Raw genomic sequence first — 21,355 nt, forward strand, 5'->3', positions numbered from 1 at the left:
ACTACCAGACCAGCTCTTATCACCAATACTAAAAAATAAGGACACTTTAAAAGATCACAGTTTTACACTAAAAAACAACTCTTCCCAAGAAAAGGCAGTTTCTAACCTTAACACATAAAAGATTGCACTGTCCTTATTTTTCTCACATTGGTGAGAATACCATTTCAGACCAGCTTTTGTGACCCTCTGGGCTGGGGACACTGCTGAAGTCTCCGAGGTCCTCAGTTGCCCTGCAGCCTCCATCTCCGACCTGGCAGTTCCCCCTGAGGGGTGGCACCCCAGCCCCAGCAGCACCCGGAAGCTCATGTGTACTGTGGGACCCTGTGACTGTGACAGTGACCAAAGACACACACCCTCCCCCCTGAAGGACAAGCAGTCACAAGAATGTGCCTGGAGCGCTGCTTTGCTGTTGAAGAAGTGACCTGACCAGTTTCTAGAAGAGCTGTTCACCTCAGAGCCAGGGTACCTGTGCTTTGCTGCAAAGTTTCATGTGTCAACGTTAAAACTGTTTACTGGGAACCTTCCAGGCTAAAGTCCATGGAATAAAACGGAAATAAAATATGAGCTCTAAAAAAGCCCACAATGTAGACTGGAATCCTTCTGATATGGTGCCAGATGCTAACAAAATCCAAGACCTCAAGCAGCCAAGCCCTAGAGGAGACTCCGGAGAAAAGGCTCAATGCCAGTGGTCCTCCTCCCGAGCGGCTGGGTGGGTGGTGAGAACAGCTGAGCAGGGACAGGCCAGCTGTCAGACAGGGAGGGACATCGGGCGCAATCAGGGTACCATGAGCAGCAGGGAGAGCATGGGAGAAACACACTCAATAGATAAGCACAGACTTTGCTATTTCAAGAAAGCAAATATACAATGACTCCAGAGCTGTACCCTGCACCCCACGTGCACTCATGGAGACACCCAGCCTGCACACCCAAGCTCCAGCTACACACATAGCCTGCACACAGCCACCATCTGGCCACCTCTCAGTCTGAGGCGTGTGCACAGGTGGCACAGTCCAACCCCAGGTGGACCACAGGGAAGAGGCTCACAGGTCTTGTAAGTGGCCCAGGGGTTACTGGGACAGGGAATGCCAGGGTCTCTGTCCCTGTGCAGGGTCTAGAGGTGGAGGCACAGGTTTCAGATAGGCACAACTCTTGGCCTTTCAGATCCTCACCCCACGGGGAGAGTCGCATTAGAAGAGGGCCCAGGGCAGGAGCCCCATGCGGCCCATCCGGCCTTAGTGCCACAGGGAAAGAAGCCACTAGAGCTCCCCATTCATACACACACTCAGAAAACATACAGGTTCTCTCTTGTCAGCCACTCCATCCTCCTGTTTCCAATCTCCATCTTATTGGACTTCAAACCTGGACTTCCCCAACCCGGCCTCACCCCTTCAGACTGAAAACTGCATTTAGAATACCTCCCTCGCCCTGACTCAGGACCTGACCTCCAACAACCATCCCTTGGTGACATAATAAAAGCACTTCCCCTTCCCAGCCTTGGGGCTTCCTCCGGAACCAAGGTCCCAGGAAGAATGACTGGGCACTGCGACATCTTTATTAACCCTGAGCTGAACACAGTCCAACCACATGTCCATGATGCGAGCTGGCATTCAGTCATCTTTCAAAGTAACTCCAAAAGTGCAGTTTGTGCTTCTCGGGAAGCTGTGGCCAGCCTCAGAATTCTGGAAGCAGAGCTATTAAGTTATTAAATGTAAATAAATATTGAAGGAACAAGCAGTGGATGCCAGAATGGCAGCTTGCAAACTTCCAGTCAGAATAACGATTCTGTTGTCCGAGACTGAGTCAAGATCACAAATGCTATTTCATCCCACCCTCTACAGAGGATACAAAGTTTTCTAAAGCAACTTTTCAGGAAGTTACTCTGTCCACTGGGCAGTGCCTGAAAAATTAAAACAAGAAAACAACTGTCTGGTGTGGAAAAACCAGTGTGCATATAAATCCCCTCAGCCAAGTACTAAATAATGTGCATTTCAAATGTCATTCACAAGGCAATGAGTTGGGACTGAGGATGGGATTATGCAATTCTGCTAACGGTAAATACACATAGTATCTATAATGTCCGCCACACCCAGGCCTGAAAGCATGTTCCACTCGGGCTTCCATCCTTGGCAAGGCAATGTGGTGTGACTGTCACGTAAAGATTAAATCTCTGACTGCTAAAGGAACCAGTCTGAGGATGGAGATGGTCCAGGACAAAATGGTCAACTTAATTTTTGTTGGCATTTCTGATGACGCCTTCAGGCCTGGCTTGCTGAATTCAACACCAGGCGGCATGCTGACCCAAAGCGCACACCACCCTTCCTAGCTATGAGCCCTGTCGCTGAACCTCTCTACGCCCAGCATTCCACCTGCAAAACAAAGTTGTCATAAGTGTAGTCATGCAAGTAAAAGCAGGGCAGCTGCACGAAATAAGCCTCAGTAAATATTAAATTTTTTAAAATCATTATGATAATGATGAAGTCACAAACCAGTTCAAGGTAAAAGCTGGAAGGGAACTAACTGGGAGGTTGGCAATGAGCCTAGCTAGCCCCAAGCAGGCGGATGAGGGCTGGCCTTCTCTGCACGCTGGGATAGGGGTTGGCTAACCATGCTCTGTCCACAAACTCCCTCTCCCACTAGGACTTGGTCCACTGTGTTCCTGCTACAATCCCACTGCCCAGAAACATGCCTGGCTTATAACATTCAAATCTTTGTTGAATAAATGATTGGGGATTTATGAACCTGTCAGAATTGCATGAAAAAAAAACTGCGTCCAGTATGGAAGGAAGAGAATCTATTTTCATGAAATTTTGAAGGAGATCTGAGACCCAAATAGAAGTCAAGAAGCATGGCTGGGTTCCACCCATGTGTCTCAGAGCACCAATGACCAAGGTTAGGAGAATAAGCAAAAACATTACGGAACCAAATCTAACAAAGAGGAGAGCTTTCCCAGAAAAGAGGCTTCTTGGACTGGCCTCCATGGAATCACCAACTTCTCCATGGGCAGGCCCAGCCTTTAGGTCTGTGGTTTGGATTCAGGAATATACTCTGCAATTAGAGCGCCAGGTTAAGGGGGGAACTGGATTTGTTGAATTAAAACAAAACAAAATCACGCTGCACCATGAAGGGAAGACAGGTGAGCCAGAACCAATGCTTCCAGAGAACCAAGCACCCAGCAGAACTTCCAGGCCCCTCGGATGTAATCACCTTCTTTGCTCCCACGGGCACTTCAGACACTCCTGCTTCTTGAACTGGCATGGACTCTGAACTCCCAACCTGCTTCCAGTTCACAACTCAGCCCAGCCACACTGGGGATTCCATCTCCCCAACATGCCCTGATCCATGAGGCATGCAGATGTTGGACAGAAGGACATACACCAAATACCAGACAAGGTTAAAAGGGCAGCAATAAACCTCCACATATAAATAAATGGCGTGCATGTGTGTATGCACAGGGGCAGGAAAAATATCTATCTACAAACTACTCCTGGTGGCACAGCCCTGCATGAGCAGCTCCTGTGCAATCACAGCCTAGCGTTCTGGAGAGCCAGGGTCCCCATGGCAGACCACCAACGCACTGAAGGGGGAGTGTGAAGGCAGCTCTGGGTCTGAGGAGCTGTTAAGCTTCTGCAGGCCCGTTTCCTCAACTGTAAAGTGGGAATCAAAGAGGCACGTGGCAGGATGCTGGGGGCTCAGAGGACACCTACGGCAGCACTAAATAAGGCTCTCTGGTGCAATCCCCAAGTGTGGGGTACACAGTCACTTGACCAGTCCTCACAACAATCCTATCTTTATCCCCATTTTAATCCTCACCCAAGGATATTTTCCCATTGATTTTTAGGGAGAAAAGATGGGAAGACAGAGAGAAATATTAATATGGGAGAAACACGATTGGTAGCCTCCCGGGCCATGGAGGAGCCTTCGACCAAGGTGTGTGCCCTTGACTAGGAATCAAACCCAGGACCCTTTGGTCCACAGGCCAATGCTCTATCCACTGAGCCAAACCAGCTACTTATCACCATTTTAGAGGCACAGAAACTGAGATGCAGAGAAATGCAATAACTTGCCCAGAGTTGGATGGGATTCAAGCCCAGGCAATCTGCCTGCAAGCTCCATATATAATAACTAGGGGCCCAGTGCACGAAATTTGGGGGGGGGGGGGGGAGTCCCTCAGTCCGACCTGCACCCTCTCCAATCCGGGAGTTTCTGTCTGTCTTTGCAAATGGACTGAGGTTGCTTTCACCTTAGGAGGTGAGCAAATTGTCTGAGACCCCAACCCAGTTTGGTTTGGTGCTCACAAAATAATAGAGGTCTTTTTTTTTCTTTGCTCCATTGGTGGAGATTCCCTAGAAGTTGCAGGCTATGTTCCTTTTAATTTTTCCTCGACACTGTGACTTCACTTACGTCTCTCACCTTTGCTTTCCCTCCACCCCCACCGGCAACAGTAACTTGCTCCAGGCTCACTTTGCTCTAGTGCCGTGGTTGGCAAACCATGGCTCACGAGCCACATGTGGCTTTCTGGCTCCTTGAGTGTGGCTCTTCCACAAAATACCACATGCAGGCATGCACATACAGTGCGACTAAAACTTCATGGCCCATACAGAGAAGTCGATATTTTGTGGAAGAGCCAGTATTTTGTGGAAGAGCCACACTCAATGGGCCAAAGAGTCGCATGTGGCTCGTGAGCCACGGTTTGCCGATCACTGCCCTAGTGTCTAGGACAGGGGTGGGCAAACTTTTTGACTCGAGGGCCACAATGGGTTCTTAAACTGGACCGGAGGGCTGGAACAAAAGCATGGATGGAGTGTTTGTGTGAACTAATATAAATTCAAAGTAAACATCATTACATAAAAGGGTACGGTCTTTTTTTTTTTTTAGTTTTACTCATTTCAAACGGGCTGGATCCAGCCCGCAGGCCATAGTTTGCCCACGGCTGGTCTAGGAGATTGTGCAACGCATCTGCCACCAGAACTACAATTCCCAGCATTCCTGGTGCACCCCACGCTCTTGGTTTCCACTTCCGGTCCAGGGGCTGCAGAAACCAAAAGGACTGGGAACTTCAGCCACCCCCAGGCTGGGCTGACAGGACCAGCCACTCCAGCGGCATCCCCAGGACTCCGGCCACTCAGTGCCAGCGCATGTGCGCGCTGCCCACAAGCCTGTCATCTTTGTTGGGTTAATTTGCATACTTACTCCTGATTGGCTGTGGGTGTCATGGAGGGACGGCCAAATTACATATTTGTCTATTATTAGTATAGCTGGCTGGCTGCATACACCTGCAGCGCAGGGTACAGGAATGCAGCAGATGCTTGTCCTTGTCCTTGTCCCATTGCTCCAAAAAGGGCCCTCCTAAGCTGAAAGCAACCTGGGCCTCAGCTCAGGGCCCCAAAAGCCAGGCCCCTGGACAAACCAAGAGACTAGGGAGCGGGCTTCACAGCCCTTGTGGATACAGGCAATTTGCCACCTCCCGCCCACCACGAGTCTAAGTGGGCAGAATCTTCTAAGAATGGGGCTCCACCTCTCCAGTCATGCTGTTAACATTACATTTTTGTAAGGCACAGATTTGAAGGGGGTTTTTTTCCTGTCTCTTTACTTATTAGCAAGAGAGCATGCTATTTTCAACTATTTCTAAATTTCATGAACCTGCAAGTTTCTGGTAGAATTTGTAGACCAAAAAGCACAGGTCCAAAATAGCAATTCTGAAGATGATCACCAACTTCAGACTCACACCTGTGAGAGCAAAAAGGAGAGAAAGCAAAAAGAAAATAAAAGCAGCATTAAAGATAAGCTAACAAAAGATAGCCTGGAATTTTCTCTATCAACTATTTCACTTAGTTTTCATGAAAGGAGACATAGTGTGGCACTCCAATGATCCAATCACTTCAAGTTTTTCCATGACTTGGAGTGGAAAGGGCAAAGGGAAGCTAAGAGCCTGTGCCTCTGGGGTTGGTAGTTACCACCCAGCCTGGTTGAGAAGCCCTGTGGATGACTTGGGGCCTCCGTCCAACCCGTGTCCAAGCTTCACCACACACACAACCAACAGCTCTACCAGTTGCCTAGGCAACAGCCAACCTAGACATGTTTAGGCATCTGTGGAAACCAGGGCAAAGTACACTTTCCATACTTGTGATAAAAACAGACTGCCAAGCACAGAGCATAGCATTACTCTAAAATTTGGATTTATTGACAGAATAAATACAGCTAGAGAGGAAAAGCAGGAAGCTAGGCAACACCCAGCCGAGCCAATGCAGTTAGGCTAGCCCTACGGCGCTGGCACCAAAAACCTACTTGTGCCTGGGAAACAAAACTCTTATTATGCTTCTGTGTTGTTCGTGATTATTTCCTCTTATTTCTACCTTCTATGTAAAAATGTCTTTTGTTTTGTTGTGAAGTCAGCCCTTCTTAGCTAGTTAGTATGAGGAACCAAAAAAAGAGAGTTTTTGTGATGGTGAGGCCAGAGAACTAAAAGGGAAGTAGCCCCCAAGGAAAGCGAGGGATGGGGGGGCTTGGTAGAGAAACAGAATCCAAGGGTGAGAGCTGAGGCCTGGGCACTGCTCCTGACCTGGAGCCCTTCCTTGTCCTGCTAAGCACATTTCCCGTTGCAGATCCTGGAAAATGAGCCTCCAGGAAAACAGGACTCCACTCAGTCTGAAGACGAATACCTAAGTGACGGTAGAAGGTGAATAAGTAAGCCAACCTACAGTGAAAGAACAAGGTGAAGGACACAGTGACCTCAGAACAAAAAAACAAACAAAACAACACTATAAACCTCCCAATGTTCTTTGAGTTGTGTGAACCGAGCTAGGAATTTCCGTGAGAGCAGTATCTACAAGGTAGTCAGGCAAAATCAGAAGAAGGCCAAGATTCCCCCTCGGCCATACCAACTGATGAATGACACGGGAGAAACCAAATTGCACAGTCTTTCCTAATAAGCAGACTGAGAGTGAAGAAGAGATATTGAGGTTCACACTATATGGTGACTGAGCTGCTGGTAGCAAGCAGCCACAAACATTTACATCCTGGGAATGGAGAATCATAGCTCAAGTGATTAAAAAATAAAGTAGGGCCCAGCTGGGTATGGCTCAGTGGATGGGTGTCGTCCTATGAACCAAGAGGTCACAGTTCGATTCCCCGTCAGGGCACATGCCCAGGTTGCGGGCTCGATCCCCAGGAGCGGGGTGCAGGAAGCAGCCCAACAATGATTCGCTCATTATTGATGTTTCTCTCTCCCTCTCCCTTCACCTCTGAAATCAATAAAAATATAATAAATAAATAATAAAGTAGGAAGAATTTTCAAAAAACTTTCTTACTTAAAAAAGCATCCAATTCAAGTAAGATGATATGCAGAAACTTAGGAAGAAAATGTGACTCATGTAAGAAACTCTCACAAAAGGTTCTTATCTCACAGATACTTGGAAGTTCTAAAGTCCAAGGTATTTTAAAGAGAAAGAATTCCTCAACCAGAAAAATAAACCCACAAACAAAAGACGAGGTTTTTAAAACCCTCTTAAGATGTGCAGATCCTTTAAACTAGCACTTCTGTTTCTGGGAATTTATCCCCAAAATTCCCAGGAACTCATTACACAGATAATAAAATGAAATTATAAAATGAAAATTCATCTATTATAGCAAAAAAAAGTGGAAACACCCTAAATGTCCAGCATTAGGGGAATATATTAATCTCATGACATCAACAGGATTATGTAACCATTAAGTTTTTTTTTATTTAACTTTATTGTTGAAAGTATTATAGATATCCCCCCGTTTTTCCCATTGACCCCCTCCACCCAGCCTTCACCACACTACTATCTGTATCCATGGGTTATGCATATATATATGCCTATAAATTCCCCCGTTAATCTCTCCCCACACTCCCACACCATATAATGGTAAAAACATGAAAAATAGCCCGAATGGCATGGCTCAGTGGTTGAGTGTCAACCTATGAACCAGGAGGGCACAGTTCGGTTCCTAGTCAGGACACATGCCCGGGTTTCGGGTTCAATCCTCAGTGTGGGGAGTACAGGAGGCAGCAAATCCATGATTCTCTCTCATCATTGATGTTTCTATTTCTCTCTCTTCCTTCCTCTCTGAAATCAATAAAAATGTGGGTTTTTAAAAAACATGAAATATATTTAAGCAAATCTGAGTAACACAACTGTAACAATATTGATCAGTGAAAAAGAGGAGCACATGGGGTCAGACCAGGCTTCAAAGCCTCTCTCCTGTTCGCAACCTGGATGACCTTGGACTAAGCATAGATTTCATGACCTGCAGCACCTGCATGTTCAAACTAGTAACCTTGGCAGTCACCAGAGCATTGCACTTGTCTTGCCTCTTCTGAAGCCTGGAACAAAGTAGACAGTATGGGCAGCTACTGCTTCCCTGTGTGCAAGATAAAATACAGAGAGTTCCTCATTCAGAAAACTATTTTCTATGTTGTATCTTCAACATCTAAGAGACCTAAAAGACAAGAAAGGAAGGGAATTCCTGTGACACAAAAATGAAGATTATCACAAGCACAAAAACAAACATTTGCTCTAATTTACCTGCACAAATGATCTTAATTTGATATCACAATGTCAGCAAAATGTGAAGACCTTGCACAAGTTTACAAAGTGCAATGCAAAGTCAATGCTCTACAGAAATGTAACGTCTACTCTCTTGATTAATTTTAGTAGCATGTGACACCTTTCCAAAGGCAGCTAGCAGAGGGGAGACAGCAGTACTCCTGAGCCAGCTCTGAATCCCGGGCACTCTGCTTCCACTCACCAGCCGGGAGGCGGACAGCACAGCGGCTGGACAGGTGAACAGGCGGACAAGCAGAGACTACCTGGACTCACGCCCAGCAGCTAGGCTGTTTAGAAGCCTCTCCCTTTTTCCCTTTATCTCCCAACTGTGTAAATTACTGCAAACTTTCAGATTATCTTAAGCAAGTTAGTTGCAGGCATAGATCCCATCTTAAACAAAACAAAAGACCACATAACTTGTCTTGTTTCTGTTTCTGAGAGGTGGGGAAAAGATTAACTTTTAAAGATTACTTTCATATTTGCAGGTGAGTCAGTCAGAATTCACTTATTCAAGGCAGCAAGATAAGTGAAATGATAGTGATCCTGTGAAGGTCATGCCATCCCTCAGAGCTTCCGTTTACTCATAAGAACAGTGGAGAAATGCTACCTTAAGCAAGAATTAAATGACCAGAATGTAAAGCTTGTATGGTCCCTCAGAAACCTCTGAATCCGGAGGTCTGTCTCAGATGGTGACCCTCACCCGTGATCTGCCCTACCCTCACCCAAACCCCGCACTGGCACCTGCCCAGACTCCTTAGCCAATAAAACTTTCGCTGGTGCAGAGGTCACAATGGCTTCCTTAATTAAAACATTGTCATACCCATGCTAAAAGGCACCCAGGCAGCTCCCAAACCCACTAATAGCAGGCTTGCAAGTCCGAGAGGGGAGTAGAGCCTGCTCTGTGGTTTCTCTGACGACCACAACTCACAGACTTGGCGCACTCGGCTGGCGACATTGTAATTGGGTACAATGGAACACAAATGTAGTTTAAAACATGAAAATGTTCACTAACAATGGTTTGGGCAGCACTTGATAATAATAAAATTTCATTCAATGGAACAGGGAACTTCAAACACTAGCCACAGTGTATTCTATATGTTGAAGACCACCTGCAGGCCCCAGCAAAGCCCCATAACCAGGCTCCCTGGGAGCTCTGGACTTGGGGTGAGGCCTGTGTGGGGTCTTGGCCCACTGGCCTCAGGCAAAACCACCAATCCTTCAGTCCTCCCTCTTTTTCTCCTCTGAACAATGAAGAGGGAGCAAAGCAACAGGGCTGCTCTCAAAACAAAATGAGGGCTATGGAAATTTCTTGGTAAACGGCAAATACCTACACAACCAAGCTGCTTATACATATTTTTTTAATTATAAAGCCAAGTTGTTACTTAAATATTCATTCTAAAAGTAAAAGGGCAATGGTACAGTTTGGAAAATAAGAAACTTTCTAGACTTCTACAACCTTAACCTCATTGCTGTATATTATTTTACTATTTTACACATCTGATCAGTGTGCATATAACTTTACAATTTGCTTTTTCAACTCTATATTTTTCATCACCTAAGTATGAGTTATCATCACCATCACACACACTCCCTTCCAATTCTGAGAGTCACTAAGTCTAGTCACACAGCATCCCGCCATCACAGGGTCAGGCTTCCTATAACCTGTAACATTCAACCCAGAGGGAGTAAGGCCTTTATGTGGCCAGGCTGCCCTCAAAACCCAAAGAGAACAGGCCCTCAGGCCCTCATCCCAGCCAAGAGGAAAGAAGCTTGAGGCGGTCAGAAGAGAGGAAGCAGGCCTTGTAAGTGCTGGGATGGGAGGATACTCCAAGCAGGGCTACAGGCCTCGCCCACACCAACAACCCTGACGGCATCCCTGGGACCCTGAGTCACCAAGGAAAGGCCCAAATATACTAAATATGCCTTGGCTGCGGAAGAGAGGAACACATTTTAGAAGAACTTTCAGTAGAATAGGATAACGTAACATCAATGTTGGGGCTTCAAAAATGGTATACTGCCCAGAGAGTGTGGCTCACCTGATGAGCATCAACCTATGAAACCAGGAGATCACGGTTTGATTCCTGGTCAGGGCATGTTGCCCTGGTCGTGGGCTCGACCCCCAGTGGGGAGCGTGCAGGAAGGAGCCAATCAATGATTCTCTCTCATCATTGATGTTTCTATCTCTCTCTCTCCCTCTCCCTTCCTCTCTGAAATCAATAAAAAATATATTTTAAAAATAAATTTTTTAAAAACACAAAAGAAAGCACCTGTGGACTGGCAAAACCACCCCACAGTCACCTCCCTCAAAGTCATTTCTCTGCAGTGTCTGAGGGCAGTCAGAACTGCCTTCTTCAATCCCCTCCACTTTGTACTTACTATTTGCCACTGTCCCAATGAATGTGAGTGCTTCTAGGCCCGCTTCCTGGCTGAGCGGCCTCTGCAGAGTGCAAAAGTCACCTTAATCTCAGAATCCCAGCCAATGCCCGGGGCACTGAACTCTCAGTGACCAGGACAGTCCCTTCGACCCGACACGCCTACTTCCCTACACCCACATACACTCCCTCCGAACACTCTCAGCTCAGAGAGTGACATTAAAATAAAAAGCGCTTACTTCAACAAAGCAGCCTCGCTAAAGGCGTTCGGAGCTCACAACTAACAACCCTGCCACTCTATCAATATTTAAATCACAGACCAGAGACCACTGGAAGAGAAGGGTTGACCGACAGGATGCAAGTTTCCTGGTAAGAGTAAATGCTCATAACCACTAGCAGAGCTACCGAAGGAGGCGCTACAGCAGGTTAACTGGACACGATCCCGGCACAGCGGCAGCAGCCTGGAGCTTACACTTCATCATGGGCCTTGCTCACTGACAGCCTCATTTCCTGATCAGGCTTCTACTTCTGGTGATTTTCTACGGCTTAATGTTCAGGATTCACTGACTGCCTTACACCTCCACCAATCCCTCTCCCTAGTGAGCCAGTCGCTTAGGGAAGCTGACACATGACACCAAGCTTTATGCGCAGTGTCAGTGAGGCTGTGTATGTGCCTCCTCCTCTCCGGTAGCCTAAGGACCTGCACCAGAAATGAACAAAGACCCTTTTCCATGCCCGGTCAGTGAATGATGTCAGCCCATCTCCTTACAGGTAGCAGACATAACTGACGAGACAGGAGGACACACACACAACATCTGAGTGATACCTACTGTATACATCCTATCACCTCCAGGTCTGAGTATTCAAAACCTCTTTATGATGGATAATTCTTTTCATTAATAATAAACCATCTAACATCTGTGAGGCTTTAAAGTTTAGTGTTCTTTTGTATACATGAGCTCTTTATGTAGCTGAGACTCAGTCTATACTGTCACTAAACCTTAAAAAAAAATCAGTCCTTAAAATATTCAGAATCGGCCAGAGGCCACAGAAACCACTACTGGACAATCATGGTCACCGGCACAGCCCACACCCAGCTCTCAGCTCAGGGAGGGTCTCCAGGCTACAAGGAACGTCTCTCTTCTGCGAGAACATACTTGGATGAAACAAGTCAAATATTTGGAATTTTCACTTAACATTTATTTCACAAGTTTCCCAAGTGCTAAGCAATACTGAGAGGTAATCATTTTGATGTACTCTTTAATCAATAAACATTAAACAACAAAAACAAACATTAAACAAGTCTGCTCAAAACACCCAAGTCCTACAAATGTGTCCCTATGGAAAATATGGCAAGAAAAAATAACAAAATAAGTAACCTCTTGAAGGTCAGGCAGAAAGGTGTTTAGTGAGCCAAAGTCAGACAAGAAAACAGGTCTTTCAGCAGATGAACAAATAGTTTCCTCTGCAAGTGACACATTCTGGGATACTTTCACTGCCAAACAAAACTCGTAAAGACAACTACCTGGGAACTAAACTAATGGAAAAAACCCAAGCTGGCAACGAGAAGGCCGGTTCTAACCCCCAGGACAGTCTTATGGCTGTGTGACCCTACCAAAGTGATGGCCAGGTCTGGTACCCTTTCTTCATCACGAAAAGAAATATCCCTCACTGCCCTCAGAAATGTTTAAGGACAAAAAAAATGAGAGGTGAAAAGGCTTTGGAATGTATCCTCCATAAACACAAGTCGTCATTATTATTAGCTCAAAGATGACCGGGACAACAGGATTACAGAATAGCAGAGGTGAGTGGGAGCTTAGAGGTGATGATCCAGTTCTTACTCGGGGCCCAGGCCTCTGAAGCTGTCACCCTGTGTGTTTTCTGGGGAAAAGTCCATAGTTGTTATCAGTTTCTCAAAAAGTTAAGAACCTCTAAGCCCCTGATTTTACAAATGAAAACTGAGACCCAAGAGAATGTGACTTTCCTAGGCCTCAGGATTAGTTGGGGAAAGGCTGGACCAGCCCAGGGCTTCCAGTCTCCATCCATGCCCCTCCCACTCTACCATTCCACAGGTCTAAGAAGGAAAACGGTCACATAAACCTCATATAACCATAAAGTGTTACACAAACCACTGAACAGGTGCTTTCTAAAGTTACTGTAAAGTTTCTTTCTTTGAAGTTCTACTAGATTTATTAAGAGTATACTACTCTTCCTTCCATTAAAAAATAATAATCTTATAACAGAAAATTTATAAAATACAGAAGTACCCAAGCCCATGTAGATTAACAAAATAATTACAATAATTTTATTCATCTTTCCACTGGTTTTCTTTCTAAGCATTACTTTTTCAATATATTTTTATTGATTTCAGAGAGGGAGAGGGAGATAGGAACATCAATCATGAGAGAAAATCATCAATTTGGCTGCCTCCTGCCCGCCCCCTACTGGGGATCAAGCCGCAACCCGGGCCTGTGCCCTGACCAGAAATCAAACCCTGACCTCCTGGTTCAGAGGCCGAAGCACAACCACTGATGGACACTGGCCTGGCTCTTTCTAAGCATCATAACAATAATACATATTATTATATAATGTTGAAACATGCTTTCTACCTAAAAATACAATAAAGTTTATTTTATTTTTCAATAACAGTTGACATTCAATATTATTTTATACTAGAGGCCCGGTGCACAAAATTAGTGCACCAGTGGGGTCCCTCTGCCTGGCCTGCGGAATCGGGCCAAACCTGGCTCCCCGACACTCCCTGAGGGTCCTGGATTGTGAGAGGGTGCAGGCCAGGCCAAGGGACCCCACCGGTGCACGATCAGGGCCAGGGAGGGGCACAGGAGGTTGGCCAGCCTGGGAGGGACCACGGAAGGGCTCCATGGTATGTCCGGTCCATCTCCAGTCCCAACTGGCCAGACCCCAGCAGCAAGCTAACCTACCGGTCAAAGCATCTGCCCCCTGCTGGTCAGTACATGTCATAGCAAGCAGTTGAGCAGCCTTAGCATATCATTAGCATATTACCCTTTGATTGGTTGAATGGATGACCGGACACTTAGCATATTAGGCTTTTATTATATAGGATTACCCTGGCTGGGTAGCTCAGTTGGTTAGAGCATCATCCCAATATGCTGGTCCCTGGTCAGGACACATACAAGAATAAGTGGAACTAAAAATTTATGTTTTTCTCCCCACCCCGATTCCCTTCCTTTCCTCTCTAAAATAAATAATTAATTAGTTAGTTAAAGTGAATATTTTATATTAGTTTCAGGTTGTAACAAAGTTTCTATCATTTTCCTTCTTAAGGATTCTTTCTGAGGTTTTTGCTAGTTGAGTCTGTACTTTATTCATTTCCATATTCTCATTCTGTCTACTTCAGGGCCTGGAGACAGGAAACACTCAGATGAATTTTTAATATTGAAAATTTTAACACATTAAGTTTATACAATGTTACATGTCAAATACTTTTCAATTATTATATTTTTTTTTGTTAATCCTCACCCAAGGATATTTTTCCCATTGATTTTTAGAGAGAGAGTGGAAGGGAGGAGGAGAGAGAGAAACATCAATGTGAGAGAGATACATCAATTGCTTGCTTCCCACGAGCGCCCCAATCGGGGCCGAGGATCCAGCCCTCAAATGAGATACGTGCCCCTTAGACCAGAATCAAACCCGCGACCCTTCAGTCCTCAGGCCAATGCTCTATCCACTGGGCCAAACCAAGTGGGGCTCAATTTCTTAAAAAAATATATATGTTTTTACTGGTTTTAGAGAGAGAGGAAGGGAAAGGCAAAGATAGCAACATTGATGAAACATGAACATCGATCAGTTAGTTACCTCCTGCATGCCCCCTGCTGGGCAGCAGATCGAGACCACAGCCTGGGCATGAGCCCTGACCAGGAATCGAACTGGGACCTCCTAGTGTGCAACCACGGAGCCACACTGACTGGGCTACTTTTCAATTTTTAAAAATAAAGATTTTATTCTAGGAAACAAAATAAAAAGACTACATGGTGCTCTGTTTTATTAAGCAAACATAAATGTGCAATTATGGGAATAAATACAAGTCATTACATTTTGTTCTTAAGTGTTTTTTATCAAAATACCAAAAAACTTATGCTCCCAAATGGCAACTGCTCTTCAAATAGTTACCTTTGGAACTACACATATGCCAAGAATGCTGCACTGCACAGAATACTTTGAGACGACTTCTTTTTAGTCTGTCTCCAATCACCAGAGCCTCATTATCTGAAGGAATTCCTTAGTACCAGTAATAAATACTAAAGAAATTCCTACAAAGCCATCCCAGGGACCACCACGGGGGCCATCAGGAGACAGGTTTCGAGCACTGATAGTGCTTTCAGGCGTGTGAAGGATCACTGCCAGGGCCAGAAGGAAAGGTAGCTACCTGCGGAATGTAAACTGACGTCATAGCTAAGGCATTGCTGCCTTCAGGTATGCAGCTGCCGTTCCAAACAATCTAATTGGAAAAAAACTGAACCAGCACTATCACTCGTGTGAAGGTGGTCATTACCCCCATAATGGACAGGGCAGCCTCCACAAAGCCACCCTCACAATCTGATGGCAGATAAGGCAGGCCCCAGTGAGCTGGGAGTTCATGTGAGGGTGGCCAGGGAGCACTTGGTGAATGCTAGCAGGATCTCCAAACACCAGGTACCATTATTATCATTAAGGAATCTATGAAATCTTGTTGATATTCCATAACATCCTGCAACAACAGATGACCCCATGAGAAGCAGGAAGCCTAAACATCTTGCTTCTTAACTCAGTCTGGACGGAATTGGAAGTGAATAGAAAAGAAACAAAAAGATTAAGGACAAAGGAACCTCAGGTCCCTCCCAAAAACTGGCCGGGGCATCAGAGATCTGGACTTGGCGTCCAGGACTAGGGAAAGCCAATTTTATTTCCCAGAAGGAGAATGTGTTCAAAACCCAGATATTGTTTACAAATGCATACGTTTAGCTTATCTCAATATTATGACCGCTTATACATTTGAGACGAAAAGTAATGAAGTTCCAGTTCCCAACCAGCATGGGCGGAGAATGCCACTTCCATTCAAATGAGCGTTTATTCCTCTCGGAAAAAGTGAACAGAGTGCAGATCTAATCAACTGTTACTTCCCCGAGTAATAACTATCACCGGCCTAATGGCCAGCTTCTTAAAGCTTCCAGACCACTGCCCAGAGAAAAACAGGCCACGGGAAAGTGCGTTTCTGCCGCGGCGGCCTCACAGCTCGGCTAGCACGGCCTCGCCAAGGAGCCTGCGGAACGCCAACCTTCCCGTGAACGGCACCCGGAGGAGCGCTTCCCGCGCGAGTCCGGAGAAACCCAAGCTGCCATGCCCGCCGCCACCCGCGTCGGTGCCTCTGCAGGGAGGCTGCAGGCAGGCAGGCGCGTGGTCCAGGGGAACAAGAGCGTTTGGGGCAAGAACGGGGGGTGGGGGGGCTGCCCCCCGAGGGCGCCCGCCTTGCCCCGGGCCCCAGCCCTCCGCCCGGCGGACTGGAGCGGCACGTCAGCAGGTCGCGCTGCCTGCAGGAGCGGAGCGGAGGAAGGTGCGAGCGGGCCCGGTGCGCACAGCACAGCCGGGAGGGCTTGGGAACAGTGTAACGAGGGGCCCTGGAGACGCTCCGCAGCCCCCCTCGCCCCCTCCTTCCCCACAGGAACGCAGGGCAGCTCGGGGAGGGGAGAGGGGAGAGGAGCCAGGAGCCAGGAGCGGCGCGCGCACCTGCAGGCCCCCTCCCTCCATCCTCCCCGGCCTCGGCCCGGTGGGTGCCCCGGAGCCCGCGCCGCTCGCCGCTCGGACCAGCCGCGTCGTACAAGACCATCGGCGGCGCGGGAACCCCAGGAGCCGCTGGAAGGAAGAGGCAGAAACCCCAAATTCTCCCGCCCCGGACCCTCCCGGGCCAAGCGGGCTCCGGAGCCCCGAGGAGGAGGGAGGGCGCTCGCGTGCCCGGGAGGCGGTGCCGGTCTGCGCGGACGGCAACCGGCCCCGGCTCTCCGGCCGCCCGCGCAGCCCTCGGACCCGGAACCAGGCAGGGCTCGGCCCCCGCCGCACCGGGAGCAGGAGAGGGGCAGGGAGGGCGGGGTGAGAGGCAGGAAACGAGGACGGTCCTCCAGCGCCCGCATCCGCGCATCCGCGTATGTGGCCCGCCGGCCGTCTCCGCCCCGCCCGCCGGCCACCCTCGGACCAGCCGAGCCCCTGCCAGGCGTTTCCCGGCCACGCCCGCCGGCGGCGTCTCCCCCGGACCCGGCTTCCCTCACAGCGTGCCCCCTCCGCCCTCAGCCTCCCCGCCGCAGCCCCAGCCCGCGCCCCGCCGGCTCCCGCTCCCTCAGGCCCACCCACCCTCCTCGGGCCCCCGGACAGACGTCTTCCCCGCGCCCCGTCCGCGCCCGCCCGGCCCTGAACACACCGCTCCCTCCGCGACAGGAAGTTCCCGCGCGGACGGCGCGGGCCCGGGAGCTGCGGGCAGCGACCCCAGAGGCTGCCCTCGGCGCGGGGCCTGACAGGGCGAGGGCCCGGCCGCCGACCAGCGCCCGCGTCCGCCCGCGCCTCCCCAACCGCCGGCGCGCGCCCCTCACCTCGGCCGCCGCTCGCCCCCCGACCGGCCGCGCACCCCACTCCGGCAGCGACGGCGTCTCCGGCTCCGGCTCCGGCTCCGGCTGCGGCTGCGACCAGGATCCCGCCCTCGCCCCCGCTGCGCTGCCCCGCCCAGCCCCGACCCGCCGCCGCCACTTCTGCCGCCAGCGCCGAGCGCACCGCCTACTCCGCGCCGCTGTGCTCGTCCCATTGGCTGCCGGGCGCCGGGCCCCGCCCCACAGCCCCTTAGGCGCATCTGATTGGTCCAGGGGCCAGCGGAGGAGGCACGCCCCGTCGCTCGCAAAAGGGACCTCCCCTGGGCGCCTTTGGCGGCTTCCCCTGTCAATCAAAGGAGCAGGCTACTTAAGCGGCTGAGAGGGTTGCCAGGGTCATTCTAGCCCAGGGACTCCGAGGATGCGTTCCGCGCAGCTCGCTGGGGGAGCCCGAGTGTTACGGGTTTGGGGGGCCACCACGGGTGGGGGGCGAGGCAGGACAACACCGCGTCTGACCGGGAGTTCAGGGAAGTCTTTCTGAAAGTCAATGTCCTAGCAGGTTTAGCTCAGTGGATACAGCGTCAGCCTGCAGACTGAAGGGTCCCAGGTTCGATTCTGGCCAAGGGCACATGCCTGGGTTGTGGGCTCGATCCCCAGTAGGGGACGTGCAGGAGGCAGCTGATCAATGATTCTCTCTCATCAGTGATGTTTCTATCTCTCTCTCCCTCTCCCTTCCTCTCTGAAATCAATAAAGAAATATATATATTTTTTAAAAAGAACCCCTTAAAAAAAAATGAAAATCATTGTCACCAGGGCTCCCTCAGACTCTCACTACTAGAGTATATCCCACTTCAACCGGCTTAGTAGAGCCTTGGGTGGTGGGGGGGGGGGGGGGGGAGGCTGGAGGGGAGAAGGTGGTATACAAAGCCCAAGGGAGGGTTTCGGATCCTGACACCAGGTAACTTTGTGGGGAGTGGCCCCAACTGAAGAGAGTAAATGACGGAGCCAGGATTAGAGCCCCAGGTCAGGTGACACCAGGCAGCACTGGTTCCAATTCACCACCTTGAAAATAATCACGAGGACAGTGTAGCAAAATATGGGGAAATGCTAAACAAAAACGTTAAAAGAAAAAGCCGGGTACAAAATACAGAATGGTGGGAACTCTATGCCTACGCACAGGGACTGGACGAGAGGCCACAAGAAACAGTGGTGGTTCCCTTTCTAAACTGTTCTGCTGCATTGTGCTTATGATAATAATTGAGAAAGAAAGTGGGGGGGGGGGGGGTCCACCATGCTGTGCCAGGGCAAGCCAATGCCAAGAAGTCCATTCTCCAGGACTCAGCCCACAGGGACCAGCGGCCACCCAAAACACCTCCGGGCATGAGTGCCGAGCCCAGTCATCACTAGAGTCTCCCAGCCCCCGGGGATCTGGGCAAGGCCCGTGCGCCGCTACCCCACGCCTGGTGAAGATCCCAGTCCTGCCCGAGGTTTCTGAACAATGTCCGTCACCCCTGCCTCAATTCTCCTGCTCTTCCCCGCACACTCACAGGTCCTCAGCATCGTCACCTTCTCCATGTGCCACACCTCACGCCCCCCCCAACCCCCCTGCCTGGAACTGCCAGGCTCCCAGCAGTCCCTGCAGAGCCCGGCACTGCCCTTAATCACAAGGCACCTCTGGAGCCCTTGACCTCCTGGCCCAAGAGGTCACTACCCAGTCAATGCACCTCTGTGTCCATCCGAACATCCAGACATAGCTGTACTGCTAGTAAAATACTGTATCCTTGTACAGTGGTACACGTGCTTCTCTCAAGAAAACAAAGATCTGCGCTAGCTGGTGTGGCTCAGTGGATATAGTGTCAGCCTGCAGACTGAAGGGTCCTGGGTTTGATTTCAGTCAAGGGCACAGGCTTGATCCCCAGTGGTGGGTGTGCAGGAGGCAGCTAATCAATTATTCTTTCTCATCACTAATGTTTCTCTCTATTCTTTCCTCTCCCTTCCTCTCTGAAATCAATACAAATATATTTTAAGGAGAAAGGAAGGAGGGGAGAAAGGGAGGGAGGGAGGGAGGGAGGGAGGGAGGGAGGGAGGGAGGGAGGGAGGAAGGAAGGAAGGAAGGAAGGAAGGAAGGAAGGGAGGGAGGGAAGGAAGGAAAACAAAGATCTAACTTTGTTCCATATATCCACTCGATAAATTCCAATGTGCAAGGCAGGGGGTGGCGGCGAGGGTTCAGGGAGGGATGAATCCGGGTCCTGCTGGTGCTCCTGGGAAGACCCTGCAGGGCAGAGTCTAGAAGAGACGTAAGAGGTAGGAGGGACCTCCCACCGAGGCAGGGCTGCCAGAGCGCTGCAGACTTGAGGGGCAGTTGGGGGAAACACGGTGGGGCAGGCAGCTGAGCAGCAAGCAGCTGTGCAATGCTGGCAAGTTGCTTCACCCTCAGGCCTCAATTCTCTCAACGGTAAAATGGGAATCATTGCAGAATCTAGTGCTTAGGGGAAGTATGCGGATTCTTGAGATCACAGGCCCAGCCTGTGGTTGTTGTGTGTATCCGAGGGCTCATACACATTTTGTAAATTTTTTAAAAATTGGGATTAAAGCCGAAACCGGTTTGGCTCAGTGGATAGAGCGTCGGCCTGCGGACTGAGAGGTCCCGGGTTCGATTCCGGTCAAGGGCATGTACCTGGGTTGCGGGCATATCCCCAGTGGGAGGTGTGCAGGAGGCAGCTGATCGATGATTCTCTCTCATCGATGTTTCTGGCTCTCTGTCTCTCTCCCTTCCTCTCTGTAAGGAGTCAATAGAATATATTTAAAAAAAAAAAATTGGGATTAAAAAAGAACAAAGAACAAGTGCTGCGCACCACTGATATTTCACAGACACCAAAGTGTTAACCGTCGAGGCCAAAGGCACACATCTCTAGATACACCCGGAATGAACCTTTCCCCTGAATTCCTTGCAAATGTGTCATCCATTCGGAAGCAGTTACCCTGGCCTCTCTTGCTTTGTTCTGTTTCGTTCCATTCTGGCCTGCGCAGGTCGCTCACTGAAAACCAGCCAGCACACGGCCCCACACTGTGCCACACCAGCCAGGCCTCATCCCACCCAGGGCCACTGGCCCGGACACATGTGCCTGGAGCCTGCTCCCACCTAACGTCAGGGGCATATGGTCACGTCATTTCCCAAACTGGGCTCCTCTAAGACACCTCACATGGGGAGCACCCCGTCTCCCACAAGTTCCTCCCTGGGCCCTCGCGCCTCGGGCATTCTGCAAGCACTGTTCCTGACAGATGCTCCGGCTCACTTTCACCAAGTGGGAAAGCTCGGTTAGTGTTACAGTGTTGCCATTGGTCCCAAAGTGGAACAAGTGTCAACAACGAAAGTGATACATTAAAGTGAGTGTTTGAAACTTTGAATGAAGACTACCAAGGCCCAGCCTTTATGCGATACATTGTGAAGTACTTTCTACCCTGTGAAGATAGAGACTTCCTTAGGAACTTTTTCCTTATGCCCTGGAGTCAGGAGGAGGTCCTGGGAGCCACCACGGGAGACTCCATTCTGATGCTAAGTCTCATCTCACCCTTTGTCCGCTCCCGGCTCGGCTCTGATAAATTGAAGGTCATTCTGTGATCCTAAAACGAGATATGTGTTATCATATGCCACTAGTCCTGGGCATCCAGACTTCCTTGATACAAAATAATAGATGCTGAAACTAACTTTATTTTTAAAAAATATATTTTATTGATTTTTTACAGAGAGAAAGGGAGAGGGATAGAGAGTTAGGAACATCGATGAGAGAGAAACATTGATCAGCTGCCTCCTGCACACTCCCCA

General features: G+C 49.2%; 1 protein-coding gene across 2 annotated transcripts in view; it reads right to left on the minus strand.

Annotated features, from left to right (window-relative positions):
* PACSIN2 (protein kinase C and casein kinase substrate in neurons 2) overlaps positions 1-17,669 on the minus strand; it is a 117,187-nt gene extending 99,518 nt beyond the window's left edge. The window contains exon 1 of one of the 2 annotated variants that reach the window (XM_036297130.1): positions 17,539-17,669. The gene's annotated coding sequence lies outside the window, so the exon portion shown is untranslated. The remainder of the gene's footprint in view (positions 1-17,538) is intronic. The other variant, XM_036297132.1, reaches the window with a different exon arrangement.
* Positions 17,670-21,355: the final 3,686 nt, after the last annotated feature.

Source organism: Myotis myotis, unplaced genomic scaffold (assembly GCF_014108235.1).
Source record: "Myotis myotis isolate mMyoMyo1 unplaced genomic scaffold, mMyoMyo1.p scaffold_m19_p_3, whole genome shotgun sequence".
NCBI lineage: Eukaryota > Metazoa > Chordata > Mammalia > Chiroptera > Vespertilionidae > Myotis > Myotis myotis.